Source organism: Trachypithecus francoisi, unplaced genomic scaffold (assembly GCF_009764315.1).
Source record: "Trachypithecus francoisi isolate TF-2019V2 unplaced genomic scaffold, Tfra_2.0 Lachesis_group3, whole genome shotgun sequence".
NCBI lineage: Eukaryota > Metazoa > Chordata > Mammalia > Primates > Cercopithecidae > Trachypithecus > Trachypithecus francoisi.
The window spans coordinates 93,514,117-93,530,195 of NW_022681468.1; the positions used below are offsets into that span (position 1 = coordinate 93,514,117).

At 35.8% G+C, this 16,079-nt stretch overlaps 2 long non-coding RNA genes across 2 annotated transcripts in view; both read right to left on the bottom strand.

Moving 5' to 3' along the window:
- The window catches only part of LOC117070162, a 75,433-nt gene extending 73,525 nt beyond the window's left edge, over window positions 1-1,908 (bottom strand). The window contains exon 1 of the long non-coding RNA XR_004431811.1: window positions 1,824-1,908. This is a non-coding gene — a long non-coding RNA (uncharacterized LOC117070162). The remainder of the gene's footprint in view (window positions 1-1,823) is intronic.
- A 7,436-nt stretch (window positions 1,909-9,344) lies between these two features.
- LOC117071468 lies at window positions 9,345-14,495 on the bottom strand. The gene is made up of 3 exons (XR_004432314.1): window positions 14,258-14,495; window positions 12,553-12,557; window positions 9,345-9,373 (listed from the first exon to the last, which is right to left on the bottom strand). It is a non-coding gene; the product is annotated as an uncharacterized LOC117071468 (long non-coding RNA).
- Window positions 14,496-16,079: the final 1,584 nt, after the last annotated feature.

Genomic DNA, 16,079 nt, shown 5'->3' on the forward strand with positions numbered 1-16,079 from the left:
TTTGGGCTGAGTTTAAAATGTCATGTGCCGGTGCCTTTCTTTGAATTTTCCTCTCTCGGTTGCTTATTGTCCCATATAACTATAAAAACTGACTTTACTTATACAAAGATTTAGAGAAAAAAATGAAGGAAGAAGAAAAAGAAGGAAGGAAAGGAAGGATGGATAGAAGGGAGAGAGGGAAGGAGGGAGGGAGGAAGGAAGGAAGGAAGAAAGGAAGGAAGGAAGGAAGGAAGGAAGGAAGGAAAAGTGAAAAGACGGTAATCAAAAGAAGAAATTGAGCAAATCCTTATGTGGCAAGACCAAATGGAATTAATTGAATGGCAAGTACGGCACAGGAAGAATTATAGTCCAAGATTACTCATTGGCCTAATAGGAAGAAATAAGAAGTGAAATCAAGCTGTTTTCTGAAACATGAGTGCATAGATATAATCAAAGGATGATATCATTTTATATGTAGTATCTGAACAATTGATGATCCTTCAAGAAATAGTTGGAATTCAAATCCTTTTGAAAAAGCTGTTAAGAAATAATTTTATGGTCTCTATTATAAAGTGCCAGTTCATACACTTATTTCTGATTATTTTTGAGGTAATTATATTGTAAGAATAGGGAAATTATAACATCTTGGAAATAGTCACTTACTACAAATGCCTGAGTTTTTGGCCAAATATAAATTCTATATCTGGGTTCAAAACCTCAGTTGCACAAAAATAGCATAATTTGACTTCTAAGTAGCGTATGTGTCAGCTGGATGACTATATAAGTAAGCAAAGGGGACTTGGCCACGTAATAGATGACCCAGAGGAAGGAGGAGTATAATCCTGCCTATCTGTGGGCTCTTCCAATCACATTTGTAGAAGAGGGTTCTGTTCAGAACTTTGGGGGTCATTGATGAGCTTGGGCACACAGAAGATAACCATTGTGAATATTTTCTTGGTTAGAAAACAATTTAAAGAAATATAATAATAATCTTCAAAAGGTTGGTTGTCTGTTGTGTGCCATCCTAAAAAGGATTGTTAACAATTATTTTGAGAAGGGCAACTTTTAGCTGTCTGTTTGGAAGAACGTTCAAATAACTGGAACTTTCCAAAGACAAAATGGACCACTATAGCAGATAATGCATTCCCTTTAACAGGAAATACTTATCTTTACTGTAGATAATCACTTAGACCCACAGACAAAGACATTTGGGTATCAGTTGGGAAGAAAAAAATAACAGCTGATAATTGCTGAGTACTTACTAAATGCCAGGCACTGCTATCTGTACTGTCTCATCTATCCCAATAATCAATCATCCTTTGAGGTTGATGATATTCTTCGTATCTTACAGATACAAACCATAAAGCCAAGAAAATTGCTAGTAAATGACACAGACAGGATTGAACTTCAGACTTTTAATAACCATCCTATATTACTTCTTAAGGAAGTTGCAGTGGGAGACTTCCAGGATCAGTTTAAACTCTAATGATCATTGATTTTGAAAGTCACACTTCAAGGGTTTAGAGTAGTGGTCTGGAATTAGACCAGGGTTCAAATTTGGACTGAGTTTACAATGTCATGTGCCAACAATTTTCTTTTGACTTTTCCTCGATCAGATGCTAACTATAAAAACTGACTTTACTTAAACCAAGATTCATAGAAAAAAAAAAATGAAGGAGGAAGAAAGGAAGGGGAAAAAGAAAGACAGTAATCTATAGAAGAAACTGAACAAATCCTTACATGGCAAGAACAATTGGAATGAATTGAATGGCAAGTACAGGCATAGGAAGGATAGTTCAAGATTATTCATGATTATTCATTATTCCTAGTTATTAATGACTAACCTTGAGCAATGTACTTGAACTTTCTGAAGTTTATTGTCTTCATCTGTAAACTTGAGATCACAAAGTTTCATTCACAAGATTGTAATAATTAAATAATATAATGCATATAGCTTTTAAGCATAATGCCTAGCACTAGTTACAACATTGACAAATAGTAGCTATTTTTAAGTGTTCCAAGACATAAGATATTATTAGAATGGTATTTTGCACTTCATGTTGCAATCCTAAATTTTAGCATTAGAATGTTTTTTTAAAAAATTTACTGGGTTTAGACCAGATTTAAATCCTCTGTGAGAATAACCAGTTGATTTCATCCTTCAACTTTTTCTTCAGTAAGATATCAACTAAAAACAAGTGACAATTTGGAAAAAAATGATAATATGTATAAAAAGTATTTAGTATCAAGAATGAATGAAGACAAATAACTAAAAGAGGCAAAGAACAGGTAGTTCACAGCAAAAGAGACACAAATAGTGAATAGATAGGGAATCATACTCAAACACATTTTTCTTTCTTTCCCAACCCACTGGAAAAATTATCATCATCATCATCATAATTGTAATGTCTAACTCCCTCTTTTATTTCTCCTTGGCCTCATATCTTCCTGCAATTACCACTGAGTTTCTCTTTGCCCATTACAGCAAACTCCTCAAAAGATGTATTCATACTCACCGTTTCACTTCTTACCCTCTCTCTTGCTTTTGAATCAATTCAAATGCAGTGTTCTCTCTGCCTTTTTCTCAGTGTAAAAGAAAAAGTATGCTTCTCCCAGAGTTGCTGACTGCCATTTTGAAATCATAGATAGAGCTGATTCTACAGAAATCTGAGTAGAAAGGTAAGAGGAAAAGTAAGTGCTTAATAGCATCGTTGGAGAATTCAATCTGACTAACTTTGAAGCCCACCCACTTCTAAACATTTCTGTGATCATTTAACCAGTTTGAATTGGGCTTTGCGTTTCTGAGAACACACATGAATGACTAAGTTACCCCCTCTGACAGGGTCTATGGATGAAAATAAATTTCTGTACAGAAAGACAACATCTGGCAGCCCCTAAGGAGAAAATTTCTAGAGACAAATGTATTTTGGCATCCCAGAATACCAATTAGTATTCAGTCCACATAATTCCTGCAGATTTGTACTTAAAGAGCACAGGATAATTCCCATATGAGCCAAGACAACTCACTGAGAGATTCAACTGAGATTGGAAAAGGTTTGTGAAAAGTTGAGTAATAGGCTTCCAAAAACATCAGGAAATGTTTTGAATTAAAATACATGATTTCTTTGCTCTAGAATTCAGACTAAAGCAATTTTAAGTCCAAGTCGTTAATTTATAATTGATTTATCAAAAAGTTCTTGCCTTCTCCTTTTTCTAGTGGTTAACTTAACCAGTATTTACCCATGACTTGTGTGAGGTGCTGGTGACACAATTATGAATTGTCCTTATGCGTTATTGCACAATATAATCAGAAGACAAACAAAACAAATATGACTTTTATTTATTTTCAGTGAGGTGAATTAATTTTGGGAGATTGACTTGCAAAACCCTAATTAAAGTTCTTTAACCTTCTTCAGAAGAAGATACTGTAAGCCAAAGGTTTAATTAAGACAGTTGGCTTCTTTAAGTTACTTAGTAGTTATTTTTCTCTTGACTCTTGTTGACTTGGAGATGCAAAGGGAGAGAGATGGAGGTGAGGGAATGGTGACATAAAGCAGCCTCTATGGGGACCAAACAGAGCTGGGGAAACGGGACTATAGAGGGGATGAGCAAAAACAGAGCCTGGTGAATCTTCAGAGACAGAGCCGAGCTATGAGACCACTTAAGGTGGTTTAAAAAAACTTGTATTCAGGACATGGAAAGTAATCAGCAGAAGCCTGGATAACAAATTCTGTCGGAAACCTTGCCAGAGTGCCCATCTTAGGCCATGACCTTGCCTGTGGGTTGACTGAAGCCATTTTCTCTGCATGCTGCCCCCTCTGTTGTGATAAATAATTTTTACTCAGCATTTATACATAATTTTTCTTTTGGTACTCTTTCTACACAAATGATGCTTTACATTTCTCAAATAATGCTTACATAATTGTATATTTTAGAAATGTAAGTTATTGTTCTAGTTTGTAGTCATCACTCATGAACATCCATTCTTACAAAAAAATATGTTCATGGTAGTTCTGAAGTGGAAAAACAATCATTACAATTTAACAGATATTAAAAGGAGGGGCATCTGAGAGGCAGAGATTTTCTTTCAGAGGAAGACACATTGAACTCTGCTTTGAATATTTTTAAAAATTTCTCTTCACTGAAAATTTTCTTAGTGTGTCTTACAATGATGATTAAGTTACTTGAATTGAATTCAGTTCTTTCGTGATAGCTGAATGCTCTCATTTACCATAATCTGTAAATTCTTAAAGCCTATACTAAACCTTTGTGCCCAGCACAGAATAAAACAAATGGTCATAGCACATAAGGTTATCAATACATTTGAGTATATTTATGTTTGGCAGAGTCTGACGTCCTGACTTTATGTTTATAGATACTGATGTTTATGTTAACATAATGTATACACAGTACATGTATGTGTATTTGGAGAGAGCTTCATTATATTTATTGTACCAAAGAAGATGGATTATGTGGAAAAGACAACTTCCTATCTCTTATTTTCTACCATTTCAAAGAAAAAAATTATTGTCATCATTATGATCACTATTATCTTCCAATAAACTAACTGGTGGCCACTCTACTAGTTCTTGAGCTGTGATGAAATTTTAAAAATAAAACAACAGCAACAAGCAAAAGTTATAGTCCTTACATTCAAGGAAGGATTCTTCTTAGACTGAAGCTCTTAATATACATGTATTTCATACAGAAAAGAACAAATAACCACACACTCTTTGAAATGCCAAAGGAGTGATAGAGGTGGTAAATGAGACCACGTCAGAAGAAGAAGAAGGTCATCTGAGTTGGGCATGTGCGTGTATTTGTGAGAAAGAATCTCACAGAGGGAAGAATCTTAAAGCTATCTTTAGAGGATTGGTAGACTTTGGACTATGGGAAGATGAGGTGTGGGAAAGAAATACATAGGAGGGAAGGAAGGAAGGAAGGAAGGAAGGAAGGAAGGAAGGAAGGAAGGAAGGAAGGAGGGAGGGAGGGAGGGAGGGAAGAAAGGAAGGAAGGACCAAGGAAAGAAACAAGGATGGAAGGAAGGGAGGAAGGAAGGGAAGAAGGAGGGAAGGAAGGAAGGAAGGAAAGCAGGGGAATGCTAGAGCCTTTCACTTGACATGTAGAAGGAAATGAAGACTTTAATTTCCAACGAAATATCTCTCCAGTTGAACAACAATACAAAAATCTTACTTTTCTTTAATGCCATCAAAATCTGTGGACACAATGAAATTCAAAAGAACTCTACTTCAGAAAGACAAGCCTTTTCTATGTAAGTAAAAAATACAGGACACATTCAAAGCCAGTGGTCAGTTGTGAAAAGTTAGGGGCAGGTGGGCTGATGAGCAAAGCTGTCAGAAAAGAACAATCTGTGCTTAAACTAGAAGAAACAAACCAGACATTCTGATGAATTCATGGGATGTCTTGGCAGTGGATCTGCAGGAGCCCCAAAGGCAAAGAGAATCCTCTCAGTGAAGTCACTTACAGGGGAATTTAGATGATTAAGCAGAGGCTGGGAGTGGAGAGAGGAAGATTTCACAGCCTCACAGTCCCAGAGTTGTCAGAATTTCAGTGTCCTGATATCTCACTGGAATCCCACCATCATACAGCTTCACTGTCTGTGGTCTCACAGGCGTCTGGGCCTCAAGGAAATGGTAAACATAGACCATTTTCTTAAATTATTAAAAGTCAAAAGTTATTCAAAAGATTGATTAAAGAAAAAATCATAAAGTATTATGGGGCTTATAATATGCATAAATAAATGGAGTAATAAAATTAGCACAAAAGGTGGGAGAAAATGTACATGAAATTATACTATTATAAGGTTATTTCATTGGATACAGAATAATATTAAGCTAAGTCAAGAAAGACTGTGACAAATTGAAAGGTACACTACACTGCAATCTCTAGAGCAACCACCAAAGTAATAATGCAAAGAGGTATGGTTAAAAAGGCAATAGATGATATAGAATGGAATATTGAAAATTATCAACCCCAAAAGAAAACAAGAGGAAAAAAGAAAACACAACAAAAAAATAGAACAAAGAAGAAACCAGTAGCAAAATATTATACTTACATACATTTAGATAAGTAAATTAAATGTAAATGTGTGAAACAGATTCCATGTAAAAATTTGAGGATTTTCAGAATGAATGTTTTTTAAAGACTCAAAGATATATCCTTTATAAGAGAGATGCACTTTAAATATAAAACAACACGTAAATTGAAAAAAAAGTTAATGGAAAGAAATATACCATGGAGCCTGTAATCCAAGCACTTTGGGAGGTCAAGGCAGCCAGATCACTTAAGGTCAGGAGTTTGAGACTACCTTGGCCAACGTGGTGAAACCCCATCTGTACTAAAAATATAAAAATTAGCCATGTGTGTTGGTGGGTGCCTGTAATCTCGGCTACTCAGGAGGCTGAGGCAGGAGAATCATTTGAACCCGGGAGGCGGAGATTGCAGTGAGCCAAGATTGTGCCACTGCACTCCAGCCTGGGTGACAGAACATGTTGGCCAGGCTGATCTCGAACTCCTGACGTCAGATGATCTGACTGCCTCGGCCTCCCAAAGTGCTGGGATTACAGGTGTAAGCTACCGCGTCAGACCTTTTAACAAATTTTAACTACACAATACATTATTTTTATCTATTATGGATAGCCACATGCTGTACATTAGTTTCCCAGAACTTATTTATCTTTATACTAATGTTTGTACCTTTTTACTAACATCTCCCTTTTCCCTATTCCCCAGCTCCAAACACCTTTCTACTCTTTGTTATTATTGATTTAACTTTTTTAGATTCCTCACATAAACAGGATCATGCAGTATTTGTTTCTCTGTGTATGGCATATTTCACTTAGCATAATGTTCTCCAGATTCATCTGGGTTGTCACAATGGAAGAAATTTTTTCTTTTTTAAGACTGAATAATATTTTACTGTGTGTGTGTGTGTGTTTGTGTATCATATTATTTATGTGGCATGTGTTTGTGTTTGTCTGCTGATACCAAGTTATTCCTTGGTATCATCAGAAGATTGGTTCTAGGACTCCCTAAGGATACCAAAATCCACAAATGCACAAGTCCTTTACATAAAATGATGTAGGCATTTGGATATAAACCTGTGCACATTCTCATATACTTTATATCATCTTTACATTACTCATTATACCTAATACAATGTAAATGCCATGTAAATAATTGCTCTACATTTTTATTTGTATTATTTTTATTGCCATATTGTTATTTTATTATTTTGATCTGTTGTTGATTGAATTTGTGGATGCAGAACCTTAGGATACCATGAATTAATTGTGTATACTTATTATGTATTCTTATCTATTCATCTGTTCATGGACACTTAGGTTGTTTCCATATCTTACCTACCATAAATAATGTGAATATAGGAGTGTGGATCCCTCTTTGAAGTAGTAGTTTTATTTCCTTTGGATATACATCCAGAAGTAGAATTGCTGGATGATATGGTCATCATTCCATTTTTAATATTTTGAGGAACCAATTTTGTTCATGGTGAGGGCTCTCTTCTTCATTCTTGGATGACTAGTTTCTTGCTGTGTCCTCACATGGACTTTTCTCCAGCATGTGTGTGTATATGGGGGATAGATGAGAGGTTAAAGAGCTCTCTAGTTTCTCTTCTTATAATCCTATGGGGTCAGGGCCCACCCTTCTCACCTCATTTAACTTAGGGGTGCCATCTCCAAAGATAGTCACACTAGGGATTAGGGCTTCAATGTGTAAACTTTGGGAAGGACACAAATATTCAGTTAATCTACATATATATATCGTGTTCCTCCTATCCTGAAAACCAACCAACCAACCAACCAACCAACTAAACAAACAAAAATCCTCTTAGGCCCATATGACTTTAATGGTGAGGCCAAGCACTTTGAAATATTTAAAAGAGAATAAATACCAATATCACATAATATCTTTCATAAAATAGGAAAGAAAGAAAACATAATAATTTGGTATGTGAGTTTAGCATAACCCTAACTCCAGAATATTAGGAAATAAAATAAACCAATATATAAAAATGGTAATATATTATGTCCACACATGATTTGTCCTAGGAATTCAAGGTTGGTTCAACATTCATAAGTTAAATTCACCACATTAATAAAATAAAGGCAAAAACAATGTGATTATCATAAGAGAGACAGAAAACATTATTTGACAAAAAACAAATTTTTGCTCATTTATGATAAAAACTCTCAGAAAAGTATGAGTATGCTCAATCTAATAAGCAAGATAGCTACAAAAACATTTCACTTAGTGTTTAGTGTTTCCATCTAAGATTAAAAACAAGATAAGAAAGTTTTTATTGAATCGCTTTTATTTTTTCTAAAAATTTACCTGTGTAACTACAAAAAAATTCACTTAGTGTTTAGTGTTTCCATCTAAGATCAGAAACAAGTTAAGAAAGTTTTTATTTCATCACTTTTATTTTATTTTTTCTAAAAATTCACCTGTGTAACAAAAAAAATGGCGTATAGATTTTTTTAAAGCAAAGCTATCATTATTCACATGAAAACAAGACTTTTCCATAAGGAATCCTAAGGAAACTACCCTCTCCACCAATAAACAATACATAGAATTAATTAGAGAAGGAATATAGCAATGTTATAATATACAAGGTCAGTATATAAAAATTAATTACTTTTCTATACAATAGTAACAAACAATTGGGAAGTAAAATGTTCAGATGCTGCTATGTATAATAGTTTCAAAAGAAACCAAAATATTTAGGGGTAAATTTGATGAAAGATGCCCAAGATCTGTATAGTGAAAACTATAAAATATTGCAGATAATTAAAATGATGTAAATAAACTTAATGGGAAATCAACTGAGATAACTAGAGACATAGTTCATGTTAACAGATAGGACGATGCAATATTTTTAACATGACAGATTTCTTCCAACTTAAAGTATACATGCAATACAACATGAATCAACGTCCCACAGAATTCAAAAATAACTATTATCAAGTTGATTCTAAAATTTCTATTAAAATGCAAAGCCAAAATATTTTTTAAATGAAGAAAATTTTTTCCAATTTTATAACTTAATCTCAAGACTTAGTATAAGGGTATAACAAAAATTAAAACAGCCAGGCATAGTGACCCGTATCTGTAATCCCAGTACTTTGGGAGGCCAAGGCTGGTGAATCAATTGAGCCCAAGAGTTTGAGACCAGCCTGAGCAACATGACAAACCCTATCTCTATAAAAAATACAGAAGTTAGCCAGGAGTGGTGGCATGTGCCTGTACTTGGCAGGTTGAGGAGGGAGAATCACCTGAGCCAATAAGGTTGAGGCTGCAGTGAGTCGTGATCATGACATTGCACTCCAGCCTGGGTGACAGAGTGAGATCCTGTCTCAGAAAAAAAAAAAAAAAAAAAAAAAAGACATGTAGGTCAATGGAATAGATTAGACAATCCAGAACAGAGAATATATATCCACAGTTATACAATCAGCTAATTTTCCACCAACTTGTGAAGATCATTTAAAATAGAAAAGGATACTCTATACAACAAAATGTGCTAGAGCAATTGCACATACATTGAAAAATAAATAAATCTTGTTCAAAACCTCACATGAAACATAAAAATTATTATAATTTAGGATGGGTCATGGGCCTAAATAGAAATGTTACAACTTTAAAACATCTAGAAAACAAAATAGGAAAGTATGTTTGTGACCTTGAAGTAGGCAAGCATTTCTTAGATAAGAAACAACATCAGTAACAATTAAAATGTATATATAAATTAGAGTTCATTAGTTAGACTTAATTAAAGCCAAAAATGTATGTGCTTCAAAAAAGATCACTAAAAAAACTAAATTAAAGGGCAAGCTAGAAACAGGGAGAATATATTCACTTCACACTTTGCAGATGAGAGCATATATGTAGCTAGTATTTATGTAAAAATGTCTTAACCACATTGACCATCAGGGAAATGGAAATGAAAATCATAATGAGATATCGTTTCACCAGAATGGCTAAAATTAAAAAGCTTGACAACATCAAGAGTTGGTGAAGATGAGGAACACCTGGAGCTCCCATATATTGCTGGTAGGGGTGTAAAATGGTACATATGGAAACCTTGAAAACTATTTAACAAAGTGAATTAAACATATACACACTTCATGAACAAGTTTCCTAGATAACTTAAGAAAACAAAATCATATATATATGGATGTTCATAGTAGCTTTATTTAGAGTAGCCAAACTTGGGAGGTGGGAGACCTAATTAATGCCCATCAAAAAGAGAATTGATAAGCAAATTGTAGTTATTCGTACAATGACATACTATCCTCAATAAAAAATAATGAATTACTATTATAGGAACACATAAAAATCGTCGCATTATGTTCAGTAAAGGATACTAAACAAAGGATTATATAGAGTATGATATGTTCATTTGAAACTCAAGAAGTAAAATTAAGCTATGGTGACGAATATCTACTGATTACCTCTGAGTGGTGGAGGAAATTGACTAGGATGGGTCCCAGGGAACTTTCGTGGGGATTAATATGCTCTGTGTCTTGACTGGAGTGGTGGATACACAGATAGAAACTTACGCTTGTTAAAAATTATGTAAATCTACATTTAATGAATGTACATTTAATGAATGTAAGTCATTCCTCAAGTTTATTTTTTTTTAAATTACAGGCAAAAGTACTTTTTGTTTTTTTCCAGATCTTTTTTCTCTTTTTCACCTCCTACTTGCCTCTCCATACACACAGCTTCCCTGCCACTTACATCCTGCATTTTGGTGGTGTGATGGTTAATACTGAGTGTCAACTTCATTGGATTAAAGGATGCAAATTATTGATCCTAGGTGTGTCTGTGAGAGTGTTGCGAAAGGAGATTAACATTTGAGTCAATGGGCCGAGAAAGGCAGACCCACTCTTCATCTGGGTGGGTACAATCCAATCAGCTACCAGCTCAGCCTGAATAAAAAGGAGGCAGAAGAATGTTAAAAGACTAGACTGGCTTAGCCTCCTAGCCTACATCTTTCTCCTGTGCTGGGTGCTTCCTGTCCTCGAACATCAGACTCAAAGTTCTTCAGCTTTGGGAGTCAGACTGGCTTCCTTGCTCCTCAACTTGCCGATGGCCTATTGTGGGATCTTATGATCATGTTAGTTAATACTACTTAATAAACTCCCATATATATATATATATATATATATGAGCTTAAAGTAGAAAAGGACACTCCATACATAAATACATACATAAGGATACTCTATACATACATATACATACATATATATGGAAGTTTATTATATATGTATGTATATATACTCCAATCAAGACACAGAGCATACACATATGTGTATGTGTATATATGTATGTATGTATGTATGGGAGTTTAAGTAGTGTGTGTGTATATATCTATCTCTATCTATCTATCTATCTATCTATCTATCTATCTATCTATCCTCTTAGTTCTGTCCCTCTAGAGAACCGTAACACAGATGGTATATTTGTTTCAATTCATGAATATACATTAACACATCACTATTACCAAAGTCCATAGTTGAAATTAGGGCTCAATCTTGGTGAGAAACATTCTATGGATTTTGACAAATGTACGTTGACATGCATCCACCATTGTAGTATCATACTGATTAAGTTTATCACTATAAAAATCCTCTGTGCTATGCCTATTCATCTAGCCCTCCTCCCAGCCTCTAGCAACCACTGATCATTCTACTGTCTCCATAGTTTTGCCTTTTCCACAGTGTCAGATACTTGGAATCATACAGTCCGTACCCTTTTCACATTGACTTTTTTCACTTAGTAATAGGCACTTAAGTCTCCTCCATGTCTTTACATCCCTTGATAGTTCATTTCTTTTTAGCACTGAATAGTATTCCATTGTTTATATGTGCCAAGATTTATTTATCCATCCACCTCTTGAAGGACATTTTGGTTGCTTCCAAGTTCTGGCAATTATGAATAAAGCTGTTATAAACATCTATATGCAAGGTTTTTCATCAACATACGTTTTCAATTCATTTGAGTAAATATGAAGGATTACAATTGCTGAATCATATGGTAACAGCATATTTAGTTTTGTGGGAAACTGTAAATGTATCTTCCAAGGGGGCTGTACAATTTTGCATTTCCATCAGTAATAAATGCAGTTGTTTGTTGCTCTACAACCTCCCTAGCATTTTGTGTTGTCAATGTTTCAAATTTTGGTCCTTCTAACAGGAGTGTTGATTAGATGTTTTTAACTTTCATTTCCTTTCATTTTTATATCATCAAAATGTACTTTGAATTAGATAACATTTTCTAGTTATTGTAACAACTCATGAAATCACTAAATAATACCAACATGGTTTGGCTGTGTCCCCACCCAAGTCTCAGCTTGAATTCCCACCTGTTGTGGAAGGGACCAGGTGGGAGGTAATTGAATCATGGGGATTAGTCTTTCCCTTGCTATTCTCATGATAGTGAATAAGTCTCATGAGATCTGATGGTTTGAAAAAGAGGAATTCCCCTCCACAAGTTCTCTCTTTGCCTACTGCCATCCATGTAAGATGTGACTTGCTCTTCCACCATGATTTTGAGGCTTCCCCAGCCACACAGAACTGTAAGTCCAATTAAACTACTTTCTTTTGTAAATTGTCCAGTCTCAGGTAAGTTTTTATTAGCAGCATGAAAAATAACGAATACAGAAAATTGGTGCCAGTAGAGTGGGGCGTTACTAAAAAGATATCCAAAAATGTGACAGCAAATTTGGAACTGGGTTAAAAACAGAGGTTGGCACAGTTTGCAGGGCTCAGAAGAAGACAGGAAAATGTGGGGAACTTTGGAACTTCCTAGAGACTTGTTGAATGGCTTTGACAAAAATGCTGATAGTGATATGAACAATAAGGTCCAGGCTGAGGTGGTCTCAGATGAGATGAGGAACTTGTTGGAAACTGGAGGAAAGGTGACTCTTGTCACTTTTTAGCAAAGAGACTGGTGTCATTTTGTCCCTGCCCTAGTTACTTGTGAAACTTTGAACTTGAGAGAGATGATTTATGGTATCTGATGGAAGAAATTTCTAAGTAGCACAGTATTCAAGAGCTGACTTGGGTGCTGTTAAAAGCGTTCAGTTTTAAAAGGGAAACAGAACATGAAAGTTCAGAAAGTTTGCAGCCTGACAAGGTAATAGAAAAGAAAATCCCATTTTCTGAGGAGAAATACAACCCTGCTGCAGAAATTTGCATAAGTAATGAGGATCCCAATGTTAATCCTAGACAATGGGGAAAATGTCTCCAGGTCATGTTAGAGGTCTTCATGGCAGCCCCTCCCATACAGGCCCAAAGGTCTAGGAGGAAAAAGTGGTTTCATGGGTCAGGCTCAGTGTCCCTGCATTGTGTGCAGCCTAGGGACTTGGTGCCCTGCATCCCAGCTGCTCCAGCTGTGGCTGAAAGGGCCAACATAGAGCTTGGGCCATGACTTGAGGGTGCAAGTCTCAAGCCTTGGCAGCTTCCAGCTGGTGGTGGGCCAGTGAGTACGCAGAAGTCAAGACTTGAGGTTTGGGAACCTCGGCCTAGATTTCAGATGTATGGAAATTCCTGGATGTCCAGGCAGAAGTTTGCTACAGGGGCAGGGCTTTCATGGAGAACCTCTGCTAGGGCAGTGTGGAAGGGAAATGTGGGGTTGGAGCCTCCACACAGAGTTCCTACTGGGCACTGCCTAGTGGAGCCATGAGAAGAGGGCCACTGTCCTCCAGACCCCAGAATGCTAGATCCACTGACAGCTTGCATTGTGTGCCTGGAAAAGCTGCAGACACTCAACACCAGCCTGTGAAAGCAGCTGAAAGGGAGGCTGTACCCTCAAAGCCACAGGGACAGAGCTGTCCAAGACCATGGGAACCCATCTCTTGCATCAGCATGACCTGGATGTGAGACATGGAGTCAAAGGAGGTAATCTGGGAGCTTTAAGATTTGACTGCCCTGCTGGATTTCAGACTTGTGTGGGGCCAGTAGCATCTTTGTTTTGGCCAATTTATTCCACTGGGAATGGCTGTATTTACCCAATGCCTGTATCCCCACTGTATATAGAAAACAACTAACCTGCTTTTAATTTTACAGGGTCAAAGATAGAAGGGACTTGCCTTGTCTCCATTGAGACTTTGGACTGTGGACTGTTGAGTTAATGTTAAAATAAGTTGAGACTTTGGGGGACTGTTTGCTGGGAAGGTATGATTGGTTTTGAAATGTGAGGATGTGAGATTTGTGAGGAGCAGGGGAGGAATGACATGGTTTGGCTGTGTCCCCACCCAGATCTCATCTTGTATTCCCACCTGTTGTGGCAGGGACCAGGTGTGAGGTAACTGAATCATGGGGGCAAGGTTTTCCCTTACTGTTCTCATGATCGTGAAAGTCTCATAAGATATGATAGTTTTAAAAGGAGGAATTCCCCTGCACAAGGTGGTCTCTCTCATCCCCTGCTGCCATCCATGTAAGACATGACTTGCTCTTCCTTGTCTTCTGCCATGATTGTGAGGCTTCCTCAGCCACATAGACCTGTAAGTCCAATGAAACCTCTTTTTTTTTGGTAATTTTTTTTTTTTTTTTGTAAATTGCCCAGTCTTGGGTATGTCTTTACCAGTAGTGTGAAAATGGACAAATACAAGTACCATATATAATCATTTCCAAATACATGCATCTTTGACATTTACCTTTTCTACATTTTGAAATTAAATATAACATCCCTTATAATGATCTCTTCCCAAATCCTTTTTTTCCTTCTTCAGCCTCAAAGAACCCAGGTTTTCCTCATCCCATTTCTGTAACTCAATTTTTTAAGCTTCAGTCTTTTATTCTCTTGATGCTGCCTTCAATTTGCCAAGCAAAGCAATTTATCCTTGTTCTGTCTACTCAAAATGTTCAAATCTCCATCTCACTGTGAAGTCATCAAAAGCCATGACAGTCTCGTTCTGATTCATCATTATTTATACCCATAAGTGGACAAGTTTTGTTAAACTTGAAGCTTCAACAATTTGGGGAGTCTTCTTAAAAAATAGTGTAGCATCAGATATGAAGTAAAATATTTATTTTTAATGAGAAAATAAGTCACAGCAAACTGTATACTTACAAAGTTAAATGCCACAAACAACACAAAAATTACCATAATAAATCTCAAATTAGGAGTCTGTCATCTCTAGAACACTTTAGTGTCTCTTCATATGAAAATTTTACATCTCTTTCTATGAAGAAAGTTAGAAAATAATTTAGTTTTTCTTCTCAATGTGGTGAAGAATAGTGTTTTTACATTATTGAATATTTAAAACATATTTGTAAACTCCCCAATTCGCATGATTAGCAATTTCATATTAAAGTTTAGAATTATTATCAAACTTGGGGAAACTTTTCTTATTTCTTTTCATTTACAAGCTATGAGATTTCAGGGAATTTCAGTTTTTCTGGAAGAGTGAAATATTCTTTGACATCACTCATTAGCAAGGAGTTTGCCTCCAAGGGAAGTGAAGCATCATTCATAGCATTTTCAACATGAATGTTTTATGTCAAATCCCCAAATATAGAATTTTTTCCAATGTATTGATGTGATTCGCAACTTTTGGTTATTTATAAGAGAGTACTTGAAGCCATTCCTTCCCTGGGATTGCTAACAATAAATTAACCAGGCATAGAAGTAGTAGTGAACCATATGACTTTATCCCATAAAGCTAGACCAAACCAGACTAAATGAATTCCCAAGGAATCTTCTATGCTATCTTAAAAATGCTGAGGATATTCCAGTGTGTTATTTACATAAGGAAAAATGTGAAAAGGGCACAATCAGAGAGGAAAGCAACAAAAGTCTTAACTCATTACATTTAACATATCTTTCGCAAATTTTGCAAAATCAGATGCAAACCCACGCTGAGGCCCCTCTCTGTGCTTTCCAAAGCTTAAACAAGTGACAGGTCCTAAGGTTTAAGCTTTATCAGTTTCCCATGAATCAGCCTCTGATTTTTGCCTGTATCTATGTTTTCATCTATATTGTCATCTATACACATACTAAAAAAATCTATATTTTCATCCATATTTATGTTCCATAAATTGTCTCCTAACCAG